Source organism: Strix aluco, chromosome 26, assembly GCF_031877795.1.
Source record: "Strix aluco isolate bStrAlu1 chromosome 26, bStrAlu1.hap1, whole genome shotgun sequence".
NCBI lineage: Eukaryota > Metazoa > Chordata > Aves > Strigiformes > Strigidae > Strix > Strix aluco.
This window is the reverse complement of record NC_133956.1, coordinates 8,686,704-8,699,753: the sequence shown is the minus strand read 5'-3', so window position 1 is coordinate 8,699,753 and position 13,050 is coordinate 8,686,704.

The following is a 13,050-nucleotide window of genomic DNA, read 5'->3' as shown; positions in this document are numbered from 1 at the left end:
ACATTGCTTCGCAAGAATCGCTTTTGTGCAGAAAACAGTAACACTTGTTCAGAAGGAAAGAAAGCACAGAGCCCCAGATTTTATGTTGTCCTGGAGAGCTTGCAGAGCACTGGGGAAAGGCAGGCAAAGAATTCCCTGCTAGCACCTTCTCTGTGCCTGTTCACATTGCTTCGCAGAATCGCTTTTGTGCAGAAAACAGTAACACTTGTTCAGAAGGAAAGAAAGCACAGAGCCCCAGATTCTATGTTGTCCTGGAGAGCTTGCAGAGCACTGGGGAAAGGCAGGCAGAGAATTCCCTGCTAGCACCTTCTCTGTGCCTGGGAAGCAGAAGTGTTCACATTGCTTCGCAGAATCGCTTTTGTGCAGAAAACACTAACACTTGTTCAGAAGGAAAGAAAGCACAGAGCCCCAGATTCTATGTTGTCCTGGAGAGCTTGCAGAGCACTGGGGAAAGGCAGGCAGAGAATTCCCTGATAGCACCTTCTCTGTGCCTGTTCACATTGCTTCGCAGAATCGCTTTTGTGCAGAAAACAGTAACACTTGTTCAGAACGAAAGAAAGCACAGAGCCCCAGATTTGCTGTTGTCCCGGAGAGCTTGCAGAGCACTGGGGAAAGGCAGGCAGAGAATTCCCTGCTAGCACCTTCTCTGTGCCTGGGAAGCAGAAGTGTTCACATTGCTTCGCAGAATCGCTTTTGTGCAGAAAACACTAACACTTGTTCAGAAGGAAAGAAAGCACAGAGCCCCAGATTCTATGTTGTCCTGGAGAGCTTGCAGAGCACTGGGGAAAGGCAGGCAGAGAATTCCTTGCTAGCACCTTCTCTGTGCCTGGGAAGCAGAAGTGTTCACATTGCTTCGCAAGAATCGCTTTTGTGCAGAAAACAGTAACACTTGTTCAGAAGGAAAGAAAGCACAGAGCCCCAGATTCTATGTTGTCCTGGAGAGCTTGCAGAGCACTGGGGAAAGGCAGGCAGAGAATTCCCTGCTAGCACCTTCTCTGTGCCTGGGAAGCAGAAGTGTTCACATTGCTTCGCAGAATCGCTTTTGTGCAGAAAACACTAACACTTGTTCAGAACGAAAGAAAGCACAGAGCCCCAGATTTTATGTTGTCCTGTAGAGCTTGCAGAGCACTGGGGAAAGGCAGGCAGAGAATTCCCTGCTAGCACCTTCTCTGTCCCTGGGAAGCAGAAGTGTTCACATTGCTTCGCAGAATCGCTTTTGTGCAGAAAACAGTAACACTTGTTCAGAAGGAAAGAAAGCACAGAGCCCCAGATTCTATGTTGTCCTGGAGAGCTTGCAGAGCACTGGGGAAAGGCAGGCAGAGAATTCCCTGCTAGCACCTTCTCTGTGCCTGTTCACATTGCTTCGCAGAATTGCTTCTGTGCAGAAAACAGTAACACTTGTTCAGAAGGAAAGAAAGCACAGAGCCCCAGATTTTATGTTGTCCTGGAGAGCTTGCAGAGCACTGGGGAAAGGCAGGCAGAGAATTCCTTGCTAGCACCTTCTCTGTGCCTGGGAAGCAGAAGTGTTCACATTGCTTCGCAAGAATCGCTTTTGTGCAGAAAACAGTAACACTTGTTCAGAAGGAAAGAAAGCACAGAGCCCCAGATTTTATGTTGTCCTGGAGAGCTTGCAGAGCACTGGGGAAAGGCAGGCAAAGAATTCCCTGCTAGCACCTTCTCTGTGCCTGTTCACATTGCTTCGCAGAATCGCTTTTGTGCAGAAAACAGTAACACTTGTTCAGAAGGAAAGAAAGCACAGAGCCCCAGATTCTATGTTGTCCTGGAGAGCTTGCAGAGCACTGGGGAAAGGCAGGCAGAGAATTCCCTGCTAGCACCTTCTCTGTGCCTGGGAAGCAGAAGTGTTCACATTGCTTCGCAGAATCGCTTTTGTGCAGAAAACACTAACACTTGTTCAGAAGGAAAGAAAGCACAGAGCCCCAGATTCTATGTTGTCCTGGAGAGCTTGCAGAGCACTGGGGAAAGGCAGGCAGAGAATTCCCTGATAGCACCTTCTCTGTGCCTGTTCACATTGCTTCGCAGAATCGCTTTTGTGCAGAAAACAGTAACACTTGTTCAGAACGAAAGAAAGCACAGAGCCCCAGATTTGCTGTTGTCCCGGAGAGCTTGCAGAGCACTGGGGAAAGGCAGGCAGAGAATTCCCTGCTAGCACCTTCTCTGTGCCTGGGAAGCAGAAGTGTTCACATTGCTTCGCAGAATCGCTTTTGTGCAGAAAACACTAACACTTGTTCAGAAGGAAAGAAAGCACAGAGCCCCAGATTCTATGTTGTCCTGGAGAGCTTGCAGAGCACTGGGGAAAGGCAGGCAGAGAATTCCTTGCTAGCACCTTCTCTGTGCCTGGGAAGCAGAAGTGTTCACATTGCTTCGCAAGAATCGCTTTTGTGCAGAAAACAGTAACACTTGTTCAGAAGGAAAGAAAGCACAGAGCCCCAGATTCTATGTTGTCCTGGAGAGCTTGCAGAGCACTGGGGAAAGGCAGGCAGAGAATTCCCTGCTAGCACCTTCTCTGTGCCTGGGAAGCAGAAGTGTTCACATTGCTTCGCAGAATCGCTTTTGTGCAGAAAACACTAACACTTGTTCAGAAGGAAAGAAAGCACAGAGCCCCAGATTCTATGTTGTCCTGGAGAGCTTGCAGAGCACTGGGGAAAGGCAGGCAGAGAATTCCCTGCTAGCACCTTCTCTGTGCCTGGGAAGCAGAAGTGTTCACATTGCTTCGCAGAATCGCTTTTGTGCAGAAAACACTAACACTTGTTCAGAACGAAAGAAAGCACAGAGCCCCAGATTTTATGTTGTCCTGTAGAGCTTGCAGAGCACTGGGGAAAGGCAGGCAGAGAATTCCCTGCTAGCACCTTCTCTGTCCCTGGGAAGCAGAAGTGTTCACATTGCTTCGCAGAATCGCTTTTGTGCAGAAAACAGTAACACTTGTTCAGAAGGAAAGAAAGCACAGAGCCCCAGATTCTATGTTGTCCTGGAGAGCTTGCAGAGCACTGGGGAAAGGCAGGCAGAGAATTCCCTGATAGCACCTTCTCTGTGCCTGTTCACATTGCTTCGCAGAATTGCTTCTGTGCAGAAAACAGTAACACTTGTTCAGAAGGAAAGAAAGCACAGAGCCCCAGATTTTATGTTGTCCTGGAGAGCTTGCAGAGCACTGGGGAAAGGCAGGCAGAGAATTCCTTGCTAGCACCTTCTCTGTGCCTGGGAAGCAGAAGTGTTCACATTGCTTCGCAAGAATCGCTTTTGTGCAGAAAACAGTAACACTTGTTCAGAAGGAAAGAAAGCACAGAGCCCCAGATTTTATGTTGTCCTGGAGAGCTTGCAGAGCACTGGGGAAAGGCAGGCAAAGAATTCCCTGCTAGCACCTTCTCTGTGCCTGTTCACATTGCTTCGCAGAATCGCTTTTGTGCAGAAAACAGTAACACTTGTTCAGAAGGAAAGAAAGCACAGAGCCCCAGATTCTATGTTGTCCTGGAGAGCTTGCAGAGCACTGGGGAAAGGCAGGCAGAGAATTCCCTGCTAGCACCTTCTCTGTGCCTGGGAAGCAGAAGTGTTCACATTGCTTCGCAGAATCGCTTTTGTGCAGAAAACACTAACACTTGTTCAGAAGGAAAGAAAGCACAGAGCCCCAGATTCTATGTTGTCCTGGAGAGCTTGCAGAGCACTGGGGAAAGGCAGGCAGAGAATTCCCTGATAGCACCTTCTCTGTGCCTGTTCACATTGCTTCGCAGAATCGCTTTTGTGCAGAAAACAGTAACACTTGTTCAGAACGAAAGAAAGCACAGAGCCCCAGATTTGCTGTTGTCCCGGAGAGCTTGCAGAGCACTGGGGAAAGGCAGGCAGAGAATTCCCTGCTAGCACCTTCTCTGTGCCTGGGAAGCAGAAGTGTTCACATTGCTTCGCAGAATCGCTTTTGTGCAGAAAACACTAACACTTGTTCAGAAGGAAAGAAAGCACAGAGCCCCAGATTCTATGTTGTCCTGGAGAGCTTGCAGAGCACTGGGGAAAGGCAGGCAGAGAATTCCTTGCTAGCACCTTCTCTGTGCCTGGGAAGCAGAAGTGTTCACATTGCTTCGCAAGAATCGCTTTTGTGCAGAAAACAGTAACACTTGTTCAGAAGGAAAGAAAGCACAGAGCCCCAGATTCTATGTTGTCCTGGAGAGCTTGCAGAGCACTGGGGAAAGGCAGGCAGAGAATTCCCTGATAGCACCTTCTCTGTGCCTGGGAAGCAGAAGTGTTCACATTGCTTCGCAGAATCGCTTTTGTGCAGAAAACACTAACACTTGTTCAGAAGGAAAGAAAGCACAGAGCCCCAGATTCTATGTTGTCCTGGAGAGCTTGCAGAGCACTGGGGAAAGGCAGGCAGAGAATTCCCTGCTAGCACCTTCTCTGTGCCTGTTCACATTGCTTCGCAGAATCGCTTTTGTGCAGAAAACAGTAACACTTGTTCAGAACGAAAGAAAGCACAGAGCCCCAGATTTGCTGTTGTCCCGGAGAGCTTGCAGAGCACTGGGGAAAGGCAGGCAGAGAATTCCCTGCTAGCACCTTCTCTGTGCCTGGGAAGCAGAAGTGTTCACATTGCTTCGCAGAATCGCTTTTGTGCAGAAAACACTAACACTTGTTCAGAAGGAAAGAAAGCACAGAGCCCCAGATTCTATGTTGTCCTGGAGAGCTTGCAGAGCACTGGGGAAAGGCAGGCAGAGAATTCCCTGCTAGCACCTTCTCTGTGCCTGTTCACATTGCTTCGCAGAATCGCTTTTGTGCAGAGAACAGTAACACTTGTTCAGAACGAAAGAAAGCACAGAGCCCCAGATTTGCTGTTGTCCCGGAGAGCTTGCAGAGCACTGGGGAAAGGCAGGCAGAGAATTCCCTGCTAGCACCTTCTCTGTGCCTGGGAAGCAGAAGTGTTCACATTGCTTCGCAGAATCGCTTTTGTGCAGAAAACACTAACACTTGTTCAGAAGGAAAGAAAGCACAGAGCCCCAGATTCTATGTTGTCCTGGAGAGCTTGCAGAGCACTGGGGAAAGGCAGGCAGAGAATTCCCTGATAGCACCTTCTCTGTGCCTGTTCACATTGCTTCGCAGAATCGCTTTTGTGCAGAAAACAGTAACACTTGTTCAGAACGAAAGAAAGCACAGAGCCCCAGATTTGCTGTTGTCCCGGAGAGCTTGCAGAGCACTGGGGAAAGGCAGGCAGAGAATTCCCTGCTAGCACCTTCTCTGTGCCTGGGAAGCAGAAGTGTTCACATTGCTTCGCAGAATCGCTTTTGTGCAGAAAACACTAACACTTGTTCAGAAGGAAAGAAAGCACAGAGCCCCAGATTCTATGTTGTCCTGGAGAGCTTGCAGAGCACTGGGGAAAGGCAGGGAGAGAATTCCCTGCTAGCACCTTCTCTGTGCCTGTTCACATTGCTTCGCAGAATCGCTTTTGTGCAGAAAACAGTAACACTTGTTCAGAGGGAAAGAAAGCACAGAGCCCCAGATTCTATGTTGTCCTGGAGAGCTTGCAGAGCACTGGGGAAAGGCAGGCAGAGAATTCCCTGCTAGCACCTTCTCTGTGCCTGTTCACATTGCTTCGCAGAATCGCTTTTGTGCAGAAAACAGTAACACTTGTTCAGAACGAAAGAAAGCACAGAGCCCCAGATTCTATGTTGTCCTGGAGAGCTTGCAGAGCACTGGGGAAAGGCAGGCAGAGAATTCCCTGCTAGCACCTTCTCTGTGCCTGGGAAGCAGAAGTGTTCACATTGCTTCGCAAGAATCGCTTTTGTGCAGAAAACACTAACACTTGTTCAGAAGTAAAGAAAGCACAGAGCCCCAGATTCTATGTTGTCCTGGAGAGCTTGCAGAGCACTGGGGAAAGGCAGGCAGAGAATTCCCTGATAGCACCTTCTCTGTGCCTGTTCACATTGCTTCGCAGAATCGCTTTTGTGCAGAAAACAGTAACACTTGTTCAGAACGAAAGAAAGCACAGAGCCCCAGATTCTATGTTGTCCTGGAGAGCTTGCAGAGCACTGGGGAAAGGCAGGCAGAGAATTCCCTGATAGCACCTTCTCTGTGCCTGGGAAGCAGAAGTGTTCACATTGCTTCGCAGAATCGCTTTTGTGCAGAAAACACTAACACTTGTTCAGAACGAAAGAAAGCACAGAGCCCCAGATTTTATGTTGTCCTGTAGAGCTTGCAGAGCACTGGGGAAAGGCAGGCAGAGAATTCCCTGATAGCACCTTCTCTGTGCCTGTTCACATTGCTTCGCAGAATCGCTTTTGTGCAGAAAACAGTAACACTTGTTCAGAAGGAAAGAAAGCACAGAGCCCCAGATTCTATGTTGTCCTGGAGAGCTTGCAGAGCACTGGGGAAAGGCAGGCAGAGAATTCCCTGATAGCACCTTCTCTGTGCCTGGGAAGCAGAAGTGTTCACATTGCTTCGAAGAATCGCTTTTGTGCAGAAAACACTAACACTTGTTCAGAACGAAAGAAAGCACAGAGCCCCAGATTTTATGTTGTCCTGTAGAGCTTGCAGAGCACTGGGGAAAGGCAGGCAGAGAATTCCCTGCTAGCACCTTCTCTGTACCTGGGAAGCAGAAGTGTTCACATTGCTTCGCAGAATCGCTTTTGTGCAGAAAACAGTAACACTTGTTCAGAAGGAAAGAAAGCACAGAGCCCCAGATTCTATGTTGTCCTGGAGAGCTTGCAGAGCACTGGGGAAAGGCAGGCAGAGAATTCCCTGATAGCACCTTCTCTGTGCCTGTTCACATTGCTTCGCAGAATCGCTTTTGTGCAGAAAACAGTAACACTTGTTCAGAACGAAAGAAAGCACAGAGCCCCAGATTCTATGTTGTCCTGGAGAGCTTGCAGAGCACTGGGGAAAGGCAGGCAGAGAATTCCCTGCTAGCACCTTCTCTGTGCCTGGGAAGCAGAAGTGTTCACATTGCTTCGCAGAATCGCTTTTGTGCAGAAAACACTAACACTTGTTCAGAAGGAAAGAAAGCACAGAGCCCCAGATTCTATGTTGTCCTGGAGAGCTTGCAGAGCACTGGGGAAAGGCAGGCAGAGAATTCCCTGCTAGCACCTTCTCTGTGCCTGTTCACATTGCTTCGCAGAATCGCTTTTGTGCAGAAAACAGTAACACTTGTTCAGAACGAAAGAAAGCACAGAGCCCCAGATTCTATGTTGTCCTGGAGAGCTTGCAGAGCACTGGGGAAAGGCAGGCAGAGAATTCCCTGCTAGCACCTTCTCTGTCCCTGGGAAGCAGAAGTGTTCACATTGCTTCGCAAGAATCGCTTTTGTGCAGAAAACAGTAACACTTGTTCAGAAGGAAAGAAAGCACAGAGCCCCAGATTCTATGTTGTCCTGGAGAGCTTGCAGAGCACTGGGGAAAGGCAGGCAGAGAATTCCCTGCTAGCACCTTCTCTGTGCCTGTTCACATTGTTTCGCAGAATCGCTTTTGTGCAGAAAACAGTAACACTTGTTCAGAAGGAAAGAAAGCACAGAGCCCCAGATTCTATGTTGTCCTGGAGAGCTTGCAGAGCACTAGGGAAAGGCAGGCAGAGAATTCCTTGCTAGCACCTTCTCTGTGCCTGGGAAGCAGAAGTGTTCACATTGCTTCGCAAGAATCGCTTTTGTGCAGAAAACACTAACACTTGTTCAGAAGGAAAGAAAGCACAGAGCCCCAGATTTTATGTTGTCCTGGAGAGCTTGCAGAGCACTGGGGAAAGGCAGGCAGAGAATTCCCTGCTAGCACCTTCTCTGTGCCTGTTCACATTGCTTCGCAGAATCGCTTTTGTGCAGAAAACAGTAACACTTGTTCAGAAGGAAAGAAAGCACAGAGCCCCAGATTCTATGTTGTCCTGGAGAGCTTGCAGAGCACTGGGGAAAGGCAGGCAGAGAATTCCCTGCTAGCACCTTCTCTGTGCCTGTTCACATTGCTTCGCAGAATCGCTTTTGTGCAGAAAACAGTAACACTTGTTCAGAACGAAAGAAAGCACAGAGCCCCAGATTCTATGTTGTCCTGGAGAGCTTGCAGAGCACTGGGGAAAGGCAGGCAGAGAATTCCCTGATAGCACCTTCTCTGTGCCTGGGAAGCAGAAGTGTTCACATTGCTTCGCAGAATCGCTTTTGTGCAGAAAACACTAACACTTGTTCAGAACGAAAGAAAGCACAGAGCCCCAGATTTTATGTTGTCCTGTAGAGCTTGCAGAGCACTGGGGAAAGGCAGGCAGAGAATTCCCTGATAGCACCTTCTCTGTGCCTGTTCACATTGCTTCGCAGAATTGCTTCTGTGCAGAAAACAGTAACACTTGTTCAGAAGGAAAGAAAGCACAGAGCCCCAGATTCTATGTTGTCCTGGAGAGCTTGCAGAGCACTGGGGAAAGGCAGGCAGAGAATTCCCTGATAGCACCTTCTCTGTGCCTGTTCACATTGCTTCGCAGAATCGCTTTTGTGCAGAAAACAGTAACACTTGTTCAGAAGGAAAGAAAGCACAGAGCCCCAGATTCTATGTTGTCCTGGAGAGCTTGCAGAGCACTGGGGAAAGGCAGGCAGAGAATTCCCTGCTAGCACCTTCTCTGTGCCTGTTCACATTGCTTCGCAGAATCGCTTTTGTGCAGAAAACAGTAACACTTGTTCAGAACGAAAGAAAGCACAGAGCCCCAGATTCTATGTTGTCCTGGAGAGCTTGCAGAGCACTGGGGAAAGGCAGGCAGAGAATTCCCTGATAGCACCTTCTCTGTGCCTGGGAAGCAGAAGTGTTCACATTGCTTCGCAGAATCGCTTTTGTGCAGAAAACACTAACACTTGTTCAGAACGAAAGAAAGCACAGAGCCCCAGATTTTATGTTGTCCTGTAGAGCTTGCAGAGCACTGGGGAAAGGCAGGCAGAGAATTCCCTGATAGCACCTTCTCTGTGCCTGTTCACATTGCTTCGCAGAATTGCTTCTGTGCAGAAAACAGTAACACTTGTTCAGAAGGAAAGAAAGCACAGAGCCCCAGATTCTATGTTGTCCTGGAGAGCTTGCAGAGCACTGGGGAAAGGCAGGCAGAGAATTCCCTGATAGCACCTTCTCTGTGCCTGTTCACATTGCTTCGCAGAATCGCTTTTGTGCAGAAAACAGTAACACTTGTTCAGAAGGAAAGAAAGCACAGAGCCCCAGATTCTATGTTGTCCTGGAGAGCTTGCAGAGCACTGGGGAAAGGCAGGCAGAGAATTCCCTGCTAGCACCTTCTCTGTGCCTGGGAAGCAGAAGTGTTCACATTGCTTCGCAGAATCGCTTTTGTGCAGAAAACACTAACACTTGTTCAGAAGGAAAGAAAGCACAGAGCCCCAGATTCTATGTTGTCCTGGAGAGCTTGCAGAGCACTGGGGAAAGGCAGGCAGAGAATTCCCTGATAGCACCTTCTCTGTGCCTGTTCACATTGCTTCGCAGAATCGCTTTTGTGCAGAAAACAGTAACACTTGTTCAGAACGAAAGAAAGCACAGAGCCCCAGATTTGCTGTTGTCCCGGAGAGCTTGCAGAGCACTGGGGAAAGGCAGGCAGAGAATTCCCTGCTAGCACCTTCTCTGTGCCTGGGAAGCAGAAGTGTTCACATTGCTTCGCAGAATCGCTTTTGTGCAGAAAACACTAACACTTGTTCAGAAGGAAAGAAAGCACAGAGCCCCAGATTCTATGTTGTCCTGGAGAGCTTGCAGAGCACTGGGGAAAGGCAGGCAGAGAATTCCTTGCTAGCACCTTCTCTGTGCCTGGGAAGCAGAAGTGTTCACATTGCTTCGCAAGAATCGCTTTTGTGCAGAAAACAGTAACACTTGTTCAGAAGGAAAGAAAGCACAGAGCCCCAGATTCTATGTTGTCCTGGAGAGCTTGCAGAGCACTGGGGAAAGGCAGGCAGAGAATTCCCTGATAGCACCTTCTCTGTGCCTGGGAAGCAGAAGTGTTCACATTGCTTCGCAGAATCGCTTTTGTGCAGAAAACACTAACACTTGTTCAGAAGGAAAGAAAGCACAGAGCCCCAGATTCTATGTTGTCCTGGAGAGCTTGCAGAGCACTGGGGAAAGGCAGGCAGAGAATTCCCTGATAGCACCTTCTCTGTGCCTGTTCACATTGCTTCGCAGCATCGCTTTTGTGCAGAAAACAGTAACACTTGTTCAGAACGAAAGAAAGCACAGAGCCCCAGATTTGCTGTTGTCCCGGAGAGCTTGCAGAGCACTGGGGAAAGGCAGGCAGAGAATTCCCTGCTAGCACCTTCTCTGTGCCTGGGAAGCAGAAGTGTTCACATTGCTTCGCAGAATCGCTTTTGTGCAGAAAACACTAACACTTGTTCAGAAGGAAAGAAAGCACAGAGCCCCAGATTCTATGTTGTCCTGGAGAGCTTGCAGAGCACTGGGGAAAGGCAGGCAGAGAATTCCCTGATAGCACCTTCTCTGTGCCTGTTCACATTGCTTCGCAAGAATCGCTTTTGTGCAGAAAACAGTAACACTTGTTCAGAACGAAAGAAAGCACAGAGCCCCAGATTTGCTGTTGTCCCGGAGAGCTTGCAGAGCACTGGGGAAAGGCAGGCAGAGAATTCCCTGCTAGCACCTTCTCTGTGCCTGGGAAGCAGAAGTGTTCACATTGCTTCGCAGAATCGCTTTTGTGCAGAAAACACTAACACTTGTTCAGAAGGAAAGAAAGCACAGAGCCCCAGATTCTATGTTGTCCTGGAGAGCTTGCAGAGCACTGGGGAAAGGCAGGCAGAGAATTCCCTGATAGCACCTTCTCTGTGCCTGTTCACATTGCTTCGCAGAATCGCTTTTGTGCAGAAAACAGTAACACTTGTTCAGAACGAAAGAAAGCACAGAGCCCCAGATTTGCTGTTGTCCCGGAGAGCTTGCAGAGCACTGGGGAAAGGCAGGCAGAGAATTCCCTGCTAGCACCTTCTCTGTGCCTGGGAAGCAGAAGTGTTCACATTGCTTCGCAGAATCGCTTTTGTGCAGAAAACACTAACACTTGTTCAGAAGGAAAGAAAGCACAGAGCCCCAGATTCTATGTTGTCCTGGAGAGCTTGCAGAGCACTGGGGAAAGGCAGGCAGAGAATTCCTTGCTAGCACCTTCTCTGTGCCTGGGAAGCAGAAGTGTTCACATTGCTTTGCAAGAATCGCTTTTGTGCAGAAAACAGTAACACTTGTTCAGAAGGAAAGAAAGCACAGAGCCCCAGATTCTATGTTGTCCTGGAGAGCTTGCAGAGCACTGGGGAAAGGCAGGGAGAGAATTCCCTGCTAGCACCTTCTCTGTGCCTGTTCGCATTGCTTCGCATAATCGCTTTTGTGCAGAAAACAGTAACACTTGTTCAGAAGGAAAGAAAGCACAGAGCCCCAGATTCTATGTTGTCCTGGAGAGCTTGCAGAGCACTGGGGAAAGGCAGGCAGAGAATTCCCTGCTAGCACCTTCTCTGTGCCTGGGAAGCAGAAGTGTTCACATTGCTTCGCAGAATCGCTTTTGTGCAGAAAACACTAACACTTGTTCAGAAGGAAAGAAAGCACAGAGCCCCAGATTCTATGTTGTCCTGGAGAGCTTGCAGAGCACTGGGGAAAGGCAGGCAGAGAATTCCCTGATAGCACCTTCTCTGTGCCTGTTCACATTGCTTCGCAGAATCGCTTTTGTGCAGAAAACAGTAACACTTGTTCAGAACGAAAGAAAGCACAGAGCCCCAGATTCTATGTTGTCCTGGAGAGCTTGCAGAGCACTGGGGAAAGGCAGGCAGAGAATTCCCTGCTAGCACCTTCTCTGTGCCTGGGAAGCAGAAGTGTTCACATTGCTTCGCAGAATCGCTTTTGTGCAGAAAACACTAACACTTGTTCAGAAGGAAAGAAAGCACAGAGCCCCAGATTCTATGTTGTCCTGGAGAGCTTGCAGAGCACTGGGGAAAGGCAGGCAGAGAATTCCCTGATAGCACCTTCTCTGTGCCTGTTCACATTGCTTCGCAGAATCGCTTTTGTGCAGAAAACAGTAACACTTGTTCAGAACGAAAGAAAGCACAGAGCCCCAGATTTGCTGTTGTCCCGGAGAGCTTGCAGAGCACTGGGGAAAGGCAGGCAGAGAATTCCCTGCTAGCACCTTCTCTGTGCCTGGGAAGCAGAAGTGTTCACATTGCTTCGCAGAATCGCTTTTGTGCAGAAAACACTAACACTTGTTCAGAAGGAAAGAAAGCACAGAGCCCCAGATTCTATGTTGTCCTGGAGAGCTTGCAGAGCACTGGGGAAAGGCAGGCAGAGAATTCCTTGCTAGCACCTTCTCTGTGCCTGGGAAGCAGAAGTGTTCACATTGCTTCGCAAGAATCGCTTTTGTGCAGAAAACAGTAACACTTGTTCAGAAGGAAAGAAAGCACAGAGCCCCAGATTCTATGTTGTCCTGGAGAGCTTGCAGAGCACTGGGGAAAGGCAGGCAGAGAATTCCCTGCTAGCACCTTCTCTGTGCCTGTTCACATTGCTTCGCAGAATCGCTTTTGTGCAGAAAACAGTAACACTTGTTCAGAAGGAAAGAAAGCACAGAGCCCCAGATTCTATGTTGTCCTGGAGAGCTTGCAGAGCACTGGGGAAAGGCAGGCAGAGAATTCCCTGCTAGCACCTTCTCTGTGCCTGGGAAGCAGAAGTGTTCACATTGCTTCGCAGAATCGCTTTTGTGCAGAAAACACTAACACTTGTTCAGAAGGAAAGAAAGCACAGAGCCCCAGATTCTATGTTGTCCTGGAGAGCTTGCAGAGCACTGGGGAAAGGCAGGCAGAGAATTCCCTGATAGCACCTTCTCTGTGCCTGTTCACATTGCTTCGCAGAATCGCTTTTGTGCAGAAAACAGTAACACTTGTTCAGAACGAAAGAAAGCACAGAGCCCCAGATTTGCTGTTGTCCCGGAGAGCTTGCAGAGCACTGGGGAAAGGCAGGCAGAGAATTCCCTGCTAGCACCTTCTCTGTGCCTGGGAAGCAGAAGTGTTCACATTGCTTCGCAGAATCGCTTTTGTGCAGAAAACACTAACACTTGTTCAGAAGGAAAGAAAGCACAGAGCCCCAGATTCT